Raw genomic sequence first — 16418 nt, forward strand, 5'->3', positions numbered from 1 at the left:
TGTTCATAAGTACTTTTTCACAGTTGAAACTAATACCTTTGAAAAACCACAACTTTTACTTTGAAATGAAACATTCTCACTTCCCAGTTTGTGCTGCACTTCTCGCAGTGTCACAGCTGCTCTGTTTTGTTATCGAGTGTTTGCAGACAAGTCTTCCATGCAAAGTGCAGGTGACTGTGGCAATCTGCTAGCAACCAAAGCAATCAAAAGGAGCTTCTCATTGCAACATCCTCGGGACTAATTTCATGTAGCAACAGCAACCAATCTACAGCAACCACTCACAACCGGTGAGGGAATACTCATTTTTCCCTAGCAACCTGTGGTTGCCAGGTGGTCACAACCAAAATAATTACCTTCTTTGTGGCATAGCTCACCAAGTGACAGTCAGCGATTTCCCAAACTGATTGGAAATAGACATTTTTCCCTTGACTGGTTGCAGGGACGTCACTGACTGGTCTCTAAGCCTTAGCCAGACATGCGCTGTCAGGAATCCGTCTTTTTTGTCTTTTGCAGTTTGATGAAATCATTTTAATGGAGATTTTAAAAGGAAATAATGAAAATGGATACTGTTGAGCCTTTAAATCAAAGGTCTTCTTAATATTCTGTTTAGGCTTTAACATTGCTCAAAGTAATACCAGACGATTTTGCAATTAGTGCGCTTGTAATTAACCCAGCTTTATTACCACTCTCTCCCTCCCTTTTATCCTCATCAGTCATTTTCTCGTCCTTTAGAGCACAGCAGGCAGTGCAGCAGTTATTTAGATGGTGTTTGAAAAATACCTTTTTGGAAGTGTGAAATCTAAGAGAATTTTAATTCCTTTAAATATTTGATGATGCAGTTATTATTGATTATACTGCGATTATTAATGAAATTCTCTAATGTAACCAAGCAACAACCTTTGGGGCTGAAAAATGAACCAAAAGCAGACGTGTCAAAAATTGCATTTCCTTGAATGGCCATTTGAGGGTGACAACAAAAGCGAGTCAGTGCCCATAGACGTGCATGTTAAAATCCCAAACTTCAGAGCAGAAATAAACACGGGGCAGCTTCAAGTCGGGTTTGAAAAACTGTTTTGGTCTCTTTAGCTTTTTCCCTCCTTTCTGACAATTGTATGCTGAGAAATTTCTTTAATGATTCACCCATTTAGATTATATTGGAGTTTAAACCTTTTCATTGTCAGGTATAACACCACTTTGACAGCTGGGTGGTGACACGATCAAATGTAGTCACTTCCTCCCTTTAGTTCAAGTGTTCAAGTGACTGAATTGAAAATCTTGACATTTAATTGCATTTTTAAATGTCGTTATCTGACAACTAATTTTGCCTTACTGTGAGATTAATTGCATTTACAGACCATCTATTCAATCTGTTATTGACTTTCACTACTATGCCGATGACACTGTGCAGTTGTTGAAGCAAATTATTTTATTTGCATATTGCTTAGGACTAATAGCATGTACCTGCACATGTTAGATGGATTTTGCTAGCTGGCAACATAGGGCTTTACCCTCTCAAATATGGCCAATTAAGGGGCTAAGCTACATGGGCATTTTGAGATGTTTTGGTGCTTCATTAATTACACAATGCAAAACTGGCTGCGCTTATGAGTCATGATACAAGTGTGCTGCCAAATGATGATCTGATGCTGATTGTTTTTGTTTGTTTGTCTGTTTGTATAAAACTATCTTGTAATAGCAGCCAGCAGGCATCGGGGAATACTGGCCCCAATATTCAGGCATTTATTTCAATGTAAGTGTTCCTACTTTCATGGTTCAGCTAACTTGATGTTTTCCAAGATAATGACCTTTTTGATTTTTACTAAACTAAAACTATTCCTGAAGAGAACCATGTAGGTTCCATGTGGCATTAATCACTCATTTTCATTTGTTATTATGCAGACAAGATTAATGCAGGCCCACAGTATGTTTGGCTGTTTTGTTCATGGCCATTAATTGTTGGTGTATGTTTGAATTTCTGTTTTCAGTGTACATAATGTGTCCTCAATCCCAGCCCGCGCGCTCCTGGGCCATGCTGCCTTTTGTGCGTGTTCGCGTGAGCCTCATTCTCCCTCCAGCCTACATCACTGTAACCCCACCAACACCAACACCCTTCACACACACACACACACACACACACACACACACACACACACACACACACACACACACACCAGTCCCACCTCCCTATACCCGAACTACAGTGAAGCCAATTCAAGCGATTCTCCGCAGTGCTGAAGAGCAGAGTGAAGTAAAGACGGAGAAGAAGGGGGAGGAGTGAGAGAGGGGGCAGCACAGAGAGGAGAAGTGGGGAGATTCGGGGAAACACGGGATAGAGAGGCAGAGCGTGTGCGTACCGAGAGCAGTGAAGAGAGAGACCGAGATAAGGGGGAACCTGCCAGTTTGGTACCCAGGCTTCCCAGTGCGCACAGATCTCGGCTGCACCGTCCGACCAGCTCTCATCTCTGCAGGGTGAGTAGCTTCAGCTTCTGCTGTCTTTTCAAACCGCGCCTTCATTTTATTCATGTATCTCTCATTTCTTTCACGCCACTCAAACCACCTCATTTTCGCATCTGTTTTAAAGCCGCTCACACTTTTTGGGCTCGCCTCAGCGACCCCCGTGTCTTTGGATGCGCTCGTCAGGACTTTAGTTTCGGCTACATGGATGACAGATCATGCTCATGCCCATGACTGTCTTGGTGAAACATTTTTATTCCGCTAAAAAAAAGCCAAGGATGTTGTATAAGAGAGTGATCTTTGTGCTCACCTCAGGTTGAGGGGGGAAGATGTGTTCTGTTGACAGCTGCTGATGAGCGTGTTTGCACGGCTGATTCCTCGCCAGTTAGTGCAGGAATGTTACTGTACCGTGATTACCGTGGTGCACTTGGAAGGAGCGCGCTGTAAAATTGTACAGTCTGAATACAGTCTGGTGAAAAGCACAGTAAAGCCGCTTGGCTTCGGCGCGTGGAGGAGAGAAAAAAGGGGAGGCGGGGAAGCAAAGTGTGTGAGGTAGATGCGATCGTGTGACTGTATGTGTGCGTGTGTCAGAGAGGGAGGGGATGTGTGCACACATTTGTGTGTTTATGTGTATGTGCTCTAAAGAACTCTTGGCTGCTTCTTGGGGAACCCATCCTGTGATACTGTTCCAGCAGACTGCAGCACTTCTTATTGGGTCTCGCTCTCTCTCCTGACTTACCTGTGGATAACGTGCGTGCGCATGCCGTTGTGAAGGAAAAAGGTAAAAATGTAGAGAAAATGTTATTTGAAGTCTGCATTTTGTCTTTTACGGTTAAGCTTCTTTGCAAATATGTCCGTTTTAATGATGAGTTTTAATTTGACACGGTATCAGAATATTTTACAAACGTAAAACGGCAAATTTGTAGAAATAAGTTCATGTTAATCTCTACAACATGAATTATTCATCTTCTTGATGGTTTGGCAAAGAGTTTGTATTAGCTCTTGCAGTGTGTAGGATGCGAAGTAGCGATGGAAAATTCCATGGCTACAATTTGCAAGCGCTCAAGGCACGAAACATTTAGGATGGTGATTTTTTGGTGTTTTCAGTTACTCATTAGGTCCCACTGATAGATAGAGTTAGCAATGTGGGTGGTTCTAATGGAAACTCAAATTGGCATTAAATTGGGTGTAATTTTGGTTGATAAGCCGTAAGAGAAGTGGTCGATTTTAATTAAAACTGAGGTGACAACGTGAACTCTACAACCTGAAATCTGCATCACTCAGAATTCCAGAAAATTAATATTTCCGTGTGAGAGACATATTTTCTCTGCAGGCTGAGAGAAAGCGCAGCCAGAATTTGTGGTTTCTCCCTTAGAAGGCACAAATCAGAAAGGCTTTAATTTCTAACAGGAGGCTCTAATGGAACCAAGTTTGTCTCAGCATGTCCATCCAGCCCCAAGAACTCACTTCATGTTAGTATAATAAAAAAATAATCCGTGTAAGACTTATCACAACAGTGATAGAAAGTCCTTTTCAAAAAACAAAAAGCTAATAAAAAACTAAATGACAAACTTTCAAGTTACATGGATAAATTATGAATTCAGTTGTTCTATAATATTAAAATGGATCTATGTAGGGCTCAAGTGTAACACTGAGAATAAAATATCTGAAAATAGGTAAACACACTTTTAGATAGAAAGATAAGAAAATTCATTCTAAAGCTGCCTGACATAAATACCAGCCTTCTCTGAGTTAGCATGTCCCTGCAGGTGTCACAGAGAGAAATAAAACAGTTTCTAAGTTAGCAACATTGTACTAGTTTAGGAGGCTGTCACAAATTTGTTTCACCAGTTCAGTATCTGACCAATTATGGAGTACGGTCACAACCACCCCCACCCTTCTGTACCTCATGTATGCTTTGGAATAGTGGACGAAGAAAATTTCTGGCACAACTTCCAAAGTACATTTCCTACTCCATATAAGAGATTGAAGTTCCAGGAACACTTGTGGATGTAATGAAATTCCCTTCTGACATATAGCCTAGAAGAATGTTTTCCTCATCTGAAGAAAGACACTTATTGTAAATTTCTGTGCTTAAAAAAGTTTATTGCGAAACTTTCCAAAATGAATTAAACCTACCAGAATGCGATGAAACAGCTGCTATGGCTTTACATGTCCAAAACATTAATACTGTGTTCAAGAAATATCATCTGAAGTTAAACACGGGCCAGGCTGTACTTTCATCCTGTACTATTTTGTCCAAGAAGATGGTGCAGTTGGATAAATGTCATCTTTATGTTGTGTGTCTTTTACTTCACAAGTCAGAACTGGGAATGACGTCATTCCCATGTTCACTGTACTGCAGTAGTATTAGCCAGAGAAGCAAGGAAACACATGTTTTATGCTCCCTAGCAGATAGAACCATTCATACAACACTAACAATACAACACAATACCTGTCTTTTTGTTATTGTTTCCACAGTTTAAAACACCACTGATGCACATTCACAGATAGAGCATGGTCAGTGGTCTGTGTGCAGTGAATCACAAGCACACAAACACAGTAGTACAGATCACAAATGTTACAGTTTTACTACCATTTGCGTCCACTGCTGCCATCGTGGATGACAAAGTTGGGATTGGTGGGGCTTTGCTGATTTTCCAAGTGAGAAGTTCGACTTTAGGTGCAACTTCCCACTTCAGTCTGAACACAGCAATTTTTAACCTTGCAGAAGAACACATTTTCATATACAAAGCCTTTTATAGAACTGGGACTATCACTAGAAAGAAACAATTAAAAAGATGTTGGCCCATGTGAGGGAAAAGTTTATCTAAAAATGTTAAGGGGTAAAAAAAAATGTTTATTTTTTTTAAAGTATGCATTCAACAAAAATCTGAAACAGAAACACAAAAACATCAACAGTGCTGCATAATAATGATGGTTTCTGTGCGCGCCTCACTGTCACATTGTTATAAAGTATACACAAAACAAGGTTAGCCCTAATGGTTAGCATTATTTTGTTCTGTTCACTACATTCAGGTAGCAGGTGGTATCTGGAAAACACATTTAAAACAACAATTAAGTTGATTACATAAATGGAGATCAAAGGCCATAAAATATGTTTAAAATGTTCACATCATCTAAAAGTAGTTGGTGTCATTCCCCAAGAATCAAATATCAAATGGTTCCTAGATTACTGTAACAAACCACCGAGCAAGCTAGCAAGGAGAAACACAGCTGCCAGTTCTCCCGATTCAAACCAAACCTGGTCCTGTACAGCAGACAAGGTGGTCAGGTATAACAGACAACTGTTAACTTCTCTACACATGTTTATAGACCTGTGGTTGTATGAGACATGAGATATCATTATCTTCAGTAGGCGTGCTGTTCTCTGAGGTGAGGCGAAATGAATCATACTCTAACTTCAGTTGTTTAAACAGCTGATTGATGGTATGAGTCACTGACAATGGCAGGGTCAGTGCTTCATCTTCCACTGGGGTTACTCAAGGTACTGTAAAGTGCTTCACACAGCACTGCTGTCATTGAAAAGCCCACAACTTAAACTACAAGATGAAGTTTATATTGCACCTGCAATGTTAGTAAAATTAAATTAGAATGATGTAATTGCAAACCAGTGTGGTTACTGCTGCTACTTAAATGAAAAGTCCATTTTAATCTAAGGAGTAGACAGTGACTGTAGTTGGGTATTAACCGGTTATAATGTTAATAATGACATAACACTTTTATCTTATTAATATGACATTGTTAAATGTTCTTTCAAGATCGACAATAACAAAACTTAGTTAAAAAAATATTGTAACACAGGGCTTAAAATAGGATTGAAAGCTACACAGTAAAACCAACATCATATGACATGAGAATATACTTCTGAATTCTTTAAGATGACTATAGAAGCGCTACAACAACTAAAACAGGACAGATAGAAAGCTGCCTCATAATTGATGATTTTCTGAGGCGATATTTTGCAGTATCCAGCACCAAGAGTGAGTCATTGAACTCTTGGAATCGTACAGTAACAGCAAACTGATATGAAATTGAGTTGATCCTTGAAGGCACTGCTCTGTCTGCAAATTTAAGAAAATTTGTCTTTTTGCAACTAGGCTGCGCTGATAGTTACTAATGGATGAAGAAGAAATTAATGAATTAAGAATGAAAAAAAAAGAAATTATGCTACGTTTTAGGAAGGTGGTGTGAGGTGGTTGGTTTGGTGTCAGACATTGGAGAACCCACCTCTTACCATTTTCAATCATTTGTCTGTTGTTTCTTAACTACAAATTTAAACTTAAACAAGAGTCAGCATGTCAGTTTGTAAAGACTGTGAAAAACATTTCCAGTGTGAACATGCGATAACAAAACGGAAACATGCAGCGGAAGTAGATCGCCCATTTTGCTGTTAGTTTGAAGGAGTGGCTGAAATTAGGTTAAAGATATACCAGAGGTGGGACAAAAAGCAAAAGTGTTTCCAAACCCTTTATTTAGCATGTGTATATATAAAAGGAAGAAGGCTAGCATTACCATGACATTATACGAATTAACACCGTTGTGCTTGTGATAGCTGTGCTGCTAACATTAGCACTACCATCAGTGACAAATATGGACACTTCTTTCAAACTAACCCAGTTTCAGCGCACGTGTAGATGAAGGATATCAACTCACACAGTGCCGTGTTTCTGTTCCAGCTGAGCACTTAAATATTAAACCACCAGGCCCTTAAGCTGCAGCACAGTATTGTACTGAGATACAAGATTTACTTATATAATGATTCGATGTGGCATCTCTAATCTGAGGGAAGCAAGCCAAAATAAAAGCCCCATCCCATCAAAAAGGCCACTAGCAAAACAAAGGCTCAGGGAAAGTAATATGGACCTGTATAATACTCAGTAGCCTCCTTCAGGGTGTCTTTTTGATTTCTCTCTAACTGCTTCAGGATCTTGTCCTCTATTCTCTGGTAATCCTGCAAATGTCCATAAGGGATCACTTCCATAATATTATTAATACATAATATTGTAGGAAACAAGAAGTACACAAGAATGCTTGGTAGAAAAGCTCACACCCTCCACATCTTATTATACTTATAGCCAAGCATTCTGAGTGGGTGAGCTTATGGGATTGGCAATAGCAGTCCCAATCGCCTATAATTCTATAGTTCTAAATGCATGAGATGAAGGGCTTTCCAGTGTTTTAAATCTGACTAAACCAAGACTAGCTATAAATTGCTAGCTTTGCACCCATCAGCAGTGTTGCATTTTCAGTGTTTGAATCATGCAAGGTCAGTTCGTCTTCAGGCCAGTCACAGCTCAGTGTGAGCTCAAACCCAAATTATACGAAATTCACACTGAAGGTGAATGAAACTGTGTGTGACTGGACATGGAGAGATTCTTTTCAGGGTTTTGTGAATGCTGCTCTGCACAGACATGCACTGCAGGATGTGTCACACTTAACGCTGTCTGCCTGCCAGCCCTGGTGCATGCATGTGTGTGACATAGTATTTGTGTATGCGTCCGTGTGCATGCGCATGTGTGTGTGTGTGGACTTTCCTCAGTTTTTGGGCCAAGGTCTTTCCCTCTAAGCTCTCATTCATTTTTCTTCTTCCTCCTCTTTTATTATTTCACTGCATGTCTGCTTTTCCCTACCTGTCTTTAGCACAGTAGCAGGCAGTCTCTCATAGGCTCCTTCTACTGTGTGTGTGTTTACCTGCTGCATGAGCTAATTATCTTTATCAGTCCAGAAGTCATTCTACGACCTATAGGATGACATTTGTTTCCCAAAGCTTTCTTTTTACAAGTACCGCTTTCTTTCTCAGCTAAATTCCATGAAAAGTCTTAAAGGATTGTGATGCTATTTTTCTACGTTGTTTTCCTCCTTTACCCTCCTTCCACATTCCCTCTCCTTTTTTCTCCCTTTCTTTTTCCCACTCTTTCCTGATGTAACTGCTTTCAGAATTAATTTCCTCCTTTTCACCCTGATCTTCTTCTCCATAATCCTTTTGACCAGTTCTTCTGTGTCATAGCACACAGTCCAACCTCTTCCTTTGCTTCTTTATTCCGTTTATAACTAAATCTGGAGTTCTTTCATGCAGTAGATGCATCTGACCTTCTAGCCCTTATATTTTCTTCTTCCTCTTCTTCCCTCTTTTCCCTCTCTTCCTCTTTATGAGGTCTTTCATTCTTTCTATCTTTAAATATCTGTCTCTTCCCCTGTCAGTTGGCATGAGGCTCTCAGTGCTGACAGAGAGACATATTGCCTTCTCAACAGAAAACAACCCTCCATCCCACCCCCAGCATTAGCTAACCTGGGAACGCCATCTGCGGAGCCCTGCCCGGCACCATGGGACACGTGGACGTTTCGTGGTGCTCAGCAGTTGCTTTGCCTTGCTCCACACTGACCTATCGCTGCTGCAGAGTCTTTTATCTGTTTCTTGTTTAATTATTTGCCAGTTCCAGATTTTAGGGCCAATATTTCAGTCCTCTCAGGGTTTTCTGAACTAGAAGTTTCCTAGAAGTCATAGCAAATGACGGATACGTTAAATTTGATGTGGGTGAAAAAAAGCAGTCGTGATGTCCAGATTCAGTACTACATAACAGTGAGTCACCAAAAGATTATTATAAAACAAAACACTAATTTAATTAACTTGTTTAATTACTTATATAGTATTACAGTATAACTTTCATCTGAGGATGTGATGATCTACTTGATTGTTTTAAAGCTTTCTTTGCTCCATGCGCTTTTAAAGTCTAGTTTAAATTTCTGCTTCCAGCATTTATGATTTTATTTTGTAATCCTATCCTGTTTTACACTTTAGTAAGTTCTGCTGTATTTGGTTTTCCATCAGTATTCAGGCACCAGAGCTCAGTCAGCTCAGGAATCTTCTATCGTTTATCCACTTTTTTCCTTTTGTCCCCTACATGATTTTTTGTTAACACTGAATTGAGATTTGGGTAGTCAGGTCTTCCCAACAGCCGGAGGGAAACAGATTGCAGTGTGAAAAACTTCCAACAGAGTAAAAAAAATCCAGAATGAAGCATTTATAAACTTGTGAACTGAAACAGTGAGCATTTTATGAGAACAAATGGTGACAGTGGCAACAAGATATGAGGTGCTATCAACAGGAAAAACAGGAAAACTGCGGCATCCCGACACGCAGCGTGGATACATGTGCAGCGAGAGTTTTGTCACTAACATTTGAAACATTTAAATGGCAGTTTTAATGCTATATTGCTGTAAACTAAACTAAATTATGTGGATTTTTCCAACATGGCGGCGCGTGCACACGCAGCGGCTTCTCTCTCTCCCGAACAAACTACTTTTTCGTGTTTTTCGTCCTGTAAGTTGCAGTGTTTTTGTAAGTCTTTGTCACGTCTATCTGTGTGCAAGCGAGGATATGCCCGAACACTTCTTCTCGACATCGGCAGAAACAAACTTTTTAAGTTAAACTCTGTGGACACCGAGAAGCTGAAAGATCTGGGTCTGCTCCGAAGGCCTACTCAATCACCGACCCCCACTCCCGCACTTCACCCACAATGGATGCGCCTCAAGCGGAGTGAGAGGAAGCAGAAGAGGGGTAAGCGCGGTGGCATCCGAGCTAGGCTAGCGGCTAGCCCACACAAACCCGCCATCCCCTCTATCGTTCTGGCCAACGTACGCTCGCTAGAAAATAAACTGGACGACATCCGACTGCTACGTTCATCTCAAAGGAATGTAAAGGACTGCTGTGCTTTTGTGTTCACGGAAACATGGCTCAGCGACAGTGTCCCGGACCGCGCCATTCAGCTCGACCAGCTAACATGCTACCGTGCTGACAGAGTCATCGTCGCGGGAGGTAAGACCCGCGGGGGAGGACTTTGTGTTTACATCAATGATGCCTGGTGCCGCGATGCTGTTGCGGTCTGCAAACACTGCTCACCAGTGCTGGAGTTAATGGTTATTAAGTGCCGGCCATTCTATCTACCGAGGGAATATACAGCCATACTCCTGTGCGCTGTGTACATCCCTCCCTCCTCCAATGTCAACAACAGGAATGAGGCACTGAATGAACTGTACCAGCACATCAGTGAGCAGCAGACAGCCCATCCTGATGCTTTTCTCATCCTGGCTGGGGATTTCAATCATGCAGACTTAAAGTGCGTGTTTCCAAAAATACAACAACACATAGACTTTCCAACAAGGGGAAATAACACACTGGACTTTGTTTACACCACCCAGAGAGGAGCTTACAAAGCTTTTCCCCTCCCCCACCTCGGCGCCTCAGACCATATCACTGTCATGCTAATGCCTGCTTACAGACCGCTCGTTAAAGTGACCAAACCGGTTCGTAAGCGGATACAAGTGTGGCCAGAGGGGTCTTCAGAGGCTCTACAGGACTGCTTTAATACTACAGACTGGAACATGTTTAAGCAGGCTGCCACCTATAACAACACCACTGACCTCCAGGAGTACGCAGAGACTGTTACTGCCTACATCAACAAGTGTATTGAGGATGTAACAGTCACGAAAACCATAACTGTCCGGGCCAATCAAAAACCATGGATGACAGGAGAGGTCTACAGGCTGCTGAAAGCTCGGAATGTTGCCTTCAGAGTTGGAGACGAGGCAAGCCTGAGGACAGCTAGGGCCAACCTTTCCCGTGGCATCAGAGAGGCTAAGAGACAGTACTCCAGGAAAATATCTCATCACTTCAAAGACAGCAGAGACTCACGGAGCCTGTGGCGGGGCATTCAGACCATCACAGATTACAAGCCCCCACCACAGACCTGTGATAGCACTATCCCCCTGCTGAACGAGCTGAACACTTTCTTTGCTCGCTTTGAAGTCCAAAACAGCACCACTGCACAGAAGACCCCACCCCCTCCTGGTGACCAGGTGATGACTCTGTCACCGGACAGCGTGAGGAGATCCCTCAGCAGGATCAATGCACGTAAAGCTCCGGGTCCTGACAACATTCCTGGTCGTGTACTGAGAGACTGTGCAGTGGAACTCACTGATGTCTTCACAGACATCTTCAACATATCACTCATCCAGGCTGTCGTCCCCACATGTTTTAAAGCCACCACAATCATTCCGGTTCCAAAAAAGTCATCTCCCTCCTGCTTTAATGACTACCGTCCTGTTGCACTTACTCCCATCCTGATGAAGTGCTTCGAACGACTAGTCATGCAACACATCAAGACTGTCCTGCCCCCCTCCCTGGATCCCTTCCAGTTTGCCTATCGGCCCAACCGCTCAACCGATGATGCCATCTCCACTGCACTCCACTCGGCACTCACACACCTGGACAAAAATGACTCATATGTTCGAATGCTGTTCATAGATTTCAGTTCAGCATTCAACACCATAATCCCCCAACAGCTCATTCAAAAACTGGTCCAGCTGGGGCTCAACACCTCACTGTGCAACTGGCTGTTGGATTTCCTCACCGGAAGACCTCAAGCAGTACGGGTTGGCAGTAATACATCCAGCACCATCATTTTAAACACGGGGGCCCCGCAGGGATGTGTGCTGAGCCCCCTCCTCTTCACTCTGCTGACCCATGACTGCACTCCATCATACAGCTCCAACCTCTTCATCAAGTTTGCGGACGACACAACGGTGGTGGGTCTCATTAGCAACAGGGATGAGACCGACTACAGAAGTGAGGTGAGACGCCTGGCCACGTGGTGTGCTGACAACAATCTCTCTCTGAATGTGGAGAAGACGAAGGAGATTGTTGTGGACTTCAGGAGAATGCACACCCAACATGCTCCTCTGACCATTGACGGAGCGTCTGTGGAGAGAGTGAGCAGCACCAAGTTCTTGGGTGTGCACATCACAGAGGATCTCTCCTGGACGTACAACACCACAGCACTGGCCAAGAAATCACAGCAGCGTCTCTTCTTTCTCCGCAAACTAAGAAGAGCAGGAGCACCAGCCCCCATCATGCACACTTTCTACAGAGGCACCATCGAGAGCATCCTGTCGAGCTGCATCACTGTGTGGTTTGGAGCCTGCAATGCGTCCTGTCATAGAACCCTCCAACGCATAGTGAGAGCTGCAGAGAGGATCATTGGTGTCTCTCTCCCCTCCCTCCAGGACATTTACAGCACCCGTCTCACTAAAAAAGCCCTTTGCATAGCGGCTGATCCCACACACCCAATGCAAAGCTTCTTCAAGCTGCTGCCGTCGGGGAGGAGACTGCGGAGTCTCCAGGCCAGGACCAGCAGGCTGAAGGACAGCTTCATCCATCAGGCTGTCAGGAAGCTTAACTCCCTCCCGATTCTGCCCCCTCTCCCCTCTCTCCTCCACGGTCTCACTGAACTCTGTCACACACACACAAACACACACACTCTCTGACTCACTCACTGGCCTGCACCAGTTACCAGTCACTTTGTGGAGCATTGGACTGCCATTACCTCATAAGACTTTGTTGTTACACTTTCTCTTACCGTACACTACTAAATCTCCATTTGCACTATTTGCCTATTTGCACTACTCTGCCTGGTTTACACTCAATGCCACTTACCCATTATATTGTATATTATATAGCTTTCTTGTTATATGTAAAATTGTATTTATTTAAATTTTTACTTTTTAATTATTTTACTTGCATTTTTAATCACTTTTATATTTAAATATATTTAAATGTTCATTTGCTATTTATCTAGGGATTGAGAGTAACGCAATTTCTATTCTCCGTATGTCCTGTACATGTGGCAGAATCGACAAATAAAGTTGACTTTGACTTTGACTTTGACTTTGATTATTTTGACACAGTTTAAACTACATGAAAGGGGCTTAGCCAAAAACTGCAGCATTATAACACCAATAACATTAAAGTTCACTATAAAATGGATTATTTCAATTATGTTGTGGACTTTTTTAGCAAGTAGCATTTTCTCTTCTTTTTCTTCACCTTTGTTCTACCACTTGAAAGCTGGAACAAATTATGACCTATGAGCCTGTCATCCTACATCCAGATCTTCTCCTCACTGATATGTTGCATCTTGGTAAATTTAAATCCCTTATTTGCCTTTTTTTTTATTAACAGCTGCAATGCCATTCTCCTGATTTGACCACGAAAATCATTTTAGCATAAGCTGCTATGAAAATGAAAGTTAAATAAACCCCCTGAACATTTGCTTTCAAATTGTAAAGAATCCCTTTCTCAGTGAAACCCAGTGTCTTTACAGTTGAGATTAATCCCTAATTATCTTCAAAATTAAATGTTTTTATCAAATTCAGCTCAGTCCAGCTTGTCATTGTGTCACACAGTACTACAATCATAACTTTGTTCATTTAGTAATAAGCACAATTACCAACACAAATGCAACATCATAATCACCTTAAAGAGGTTTTATAGTAGATAAAAACCATCTCTTGACTGTACTGTACAATGGTCTTCTTATTAAGTAAATGGCCTATTTCCAGAAATTAATTCAAATATTCAAAGCTCCTGATTAAGAGGAACTTATTATCACTCATACACTGACAACCCTGTTTTAATGCCTTAATTAGTAAGGGACACTAATTCATTAAGATGGACTTCATTGGGGATACTTCTGAGCCTCCAATAAAATTGGAATTAGTAATAAATTCAAATTAATATATTAATTGTCATAAGGAATATCGGAGACATTTGCTTGGTAACGAAGACGATTTCACATTTTGGGATGTGCATATTTAACATTTTGTACTGAAGGACCACAGGTGATGGGCTAACAATGTTTCAGGTTTATGACTGTGATAATTCACTGTACCTAAGTTATAGAACAGGAGTCCCCAATCCCAGGTTTTAGATCTCACCCTGGGTCAACACACCTGAATCAAATGATTGGTTCATTACCAGGCCTCTGGAGAACTTCAAGACATGTTGAGAAGGTAATGCATCCATTTAAATCAGCTGTGATGGCTCAAGGACACATCTAAAACCTGCAGGGACACCGGCCCTTGTGGACAGGGATTAGGGACCCCTGTTATAGACTCTTGAGCTTAATCACAACAAGATTTTGGCTTCTGGGGATAAAGATTTACAGGAAATGGCTATATAATGGATTGGACTAGAAACTATGGTGAAGAGGGGTCTTAGTTAGTACTATTTTATAATTTATGGGGGAAAATATTGACTTTAGCCGAAAAGAAATGTTTTAAGAACACCATGATACCCTCTTCATTTCTTCTGGGTAAGTCAGCGTTCGGTCAGTATTGCAGTCCTTGTCAGGTCAAGGTAGTGTTTGAAGAAACAACTACTGAGTCAGCATTTAAGAGAAGACGAGTGTAAACATTTCAGTTCAGTACATATGATAGTGCTTTTGTCAAAACACACCTAAGCAACATAAACAAAAAGTTGAGGAAGTGTAATTTGTCAAAAGAGTGGAAAATCAGAGACGTAGAGTGTAATGTAGAGATTTTCAGCACGGCAGCAGTGGACAGCTCCTCAAAATGCTCCACTGCTGGAATCTCCAGAAAATGTTCTATTAAATGTTCACGATTCTACAGCAGGAAATCACTGAAAGAGCAAAAACAATACCCCCAAATTATTAATTATGGTTCAAAAATGATCATTATAGGCTGAATTTAAAGTGTCCTTATTTGATTCTCTGCATTCCAATTAGAGAAAAAGTGGACTCAGGACTAGTTTTGGTATTAAAATTAGAATAAAATTGCATTATTTATGCCTCAAAAAGCCTCAGATGTAGGTTAAATGATTGACAGGCATAACATAACTTTTTGTTTCTTTTTAAATACATTATCATCGTTTACATTTGAGAAATACAAACCAAAAATGCTTTGAAATAAATCCTGTTAAAAAAAAATCCACTTTCTTTTTTAACATTTCTTTTACATCTGTGCTCAGTCCTTTTCTAACCACTTCATTAATCCACGTTACCTGTATCCTCCTCCTTTTCTCCCATTAAACATTTTCCCTCTTGATTAAACTTTTCCTCTTCTTTCTGTCTCTCCTTCCTTCCTTTATAACTTTCCACCTCTTTAGAAAGTCGCTTCCCATTACACTCCTTTTAATTGCTGCCTTTCTTTACCTCACCTCCTATTTTCTTCTCATTCCCTTCTTAACCATCTATGTCCCATCTGTCCTTTCTTCCCCTTCACCTTTTCTCCTCCACCCTCTCCAACCCTTATTATGTTCCCTTATAATCATTTCCCCTTTTTTCCACCCACTTTTCTCTTCCCACTTTCCCTTCAGTGCTTCCTTCCCACATCATTACTTTAGGCTGTTTGTTTCTTAGCACCTCTTCTCTATTCATCTGTAATTCATTACATCGCCTCTGCTCCTGGATTGTCCCTGCACACACATAGTTAGCAGCATGGTGCAACCTGGGAATTGTGGTTGTATTCTCAAGGCTTAAACTACAAAGAGAACCTCATCCCAGCCCATTTGTTGTCTGCTATCTCAGCAAACACAGGCCTGGTAGTAGTGTGTGTGTATGTGTGTGTGTGTGTGTGTGTGTGTGTGTGTGTGTGTGTGTGTGTGTGAGTGTGAGTGTGTGTGTGTGTGTGTGTGTGTGTGTGTGTGAGGGAGAGAGAGAGAGAGAGAGTAAAACTCTCAGAAACATTTATGCACTGACCCAGCAGATCTTGTCCTCCAAACCCACATTTCTTCAAGCTTCTGCCTCTCTAGTGTTTTAAAGCTAGCTCATGACCAGAATCAGAATCAAACCATTTTATTAATCCCACAAGGCAATGCTTTCTAAAGATGCTCAATTCCATTACAAATATGAACAACAGAATATATGAAGATGAAAAAAAATGTCAACTCAGTCCAAGAAGCAATATACTAAAATATGAATTCCATATAAAGTTCAAACAATGGTTTAAAAACTGCAATTCCATAATTGGCCACTAAAGGCTGACTGTAAAAGAAGTCAGTACCCTGTTATAAGTGTTATACTCTGGTACTGCCTTTCATTAACAGCAGCTGTACCAGTAATAAACCTTATTTAAAGTTCATCTGT

General features: G+C 41.3%; 1 protein-coding gene across 2 annotated transcripts in view; it reads left to right on the forward strand.

Annotated features, from left to right (window-relative positions):
- Nucleotides 1–2255: 2255 nt before the first annotated feature.
- Nucleotides 2256–16418, forward strand: part of cacng7a (calcium channel, voltage-dependent, gamma subunit 7a) — a 45442-nt gene continuing 31279 nt past the window's right edge. The window contains exon 1 of one of the 2 annotated variants that reach the window (XM_082520433.1): nt 2256–2469. The gene's annotated coding sequence lies outside the window, so the exon portion shown is untranslated. Of the gene's footprint in view, nt 2470–3000; nt 3236–16418 lie in introns of those variants that run through there. The other variant, XM_082520432.1, reaches the window with a different exon arrangement.

This window comes from Aulonocara stuartgranti, assembly GCF_965226115.1.
Source record: "Aulonocara stuartgranti genome assembly, chromosome: 22".
NCBI lineage: Eukaryota > Metazoa > Chordata > Actinopteri > Cichliformes > Cichlidae > Aulonocara > Aulonocara stuartgranti.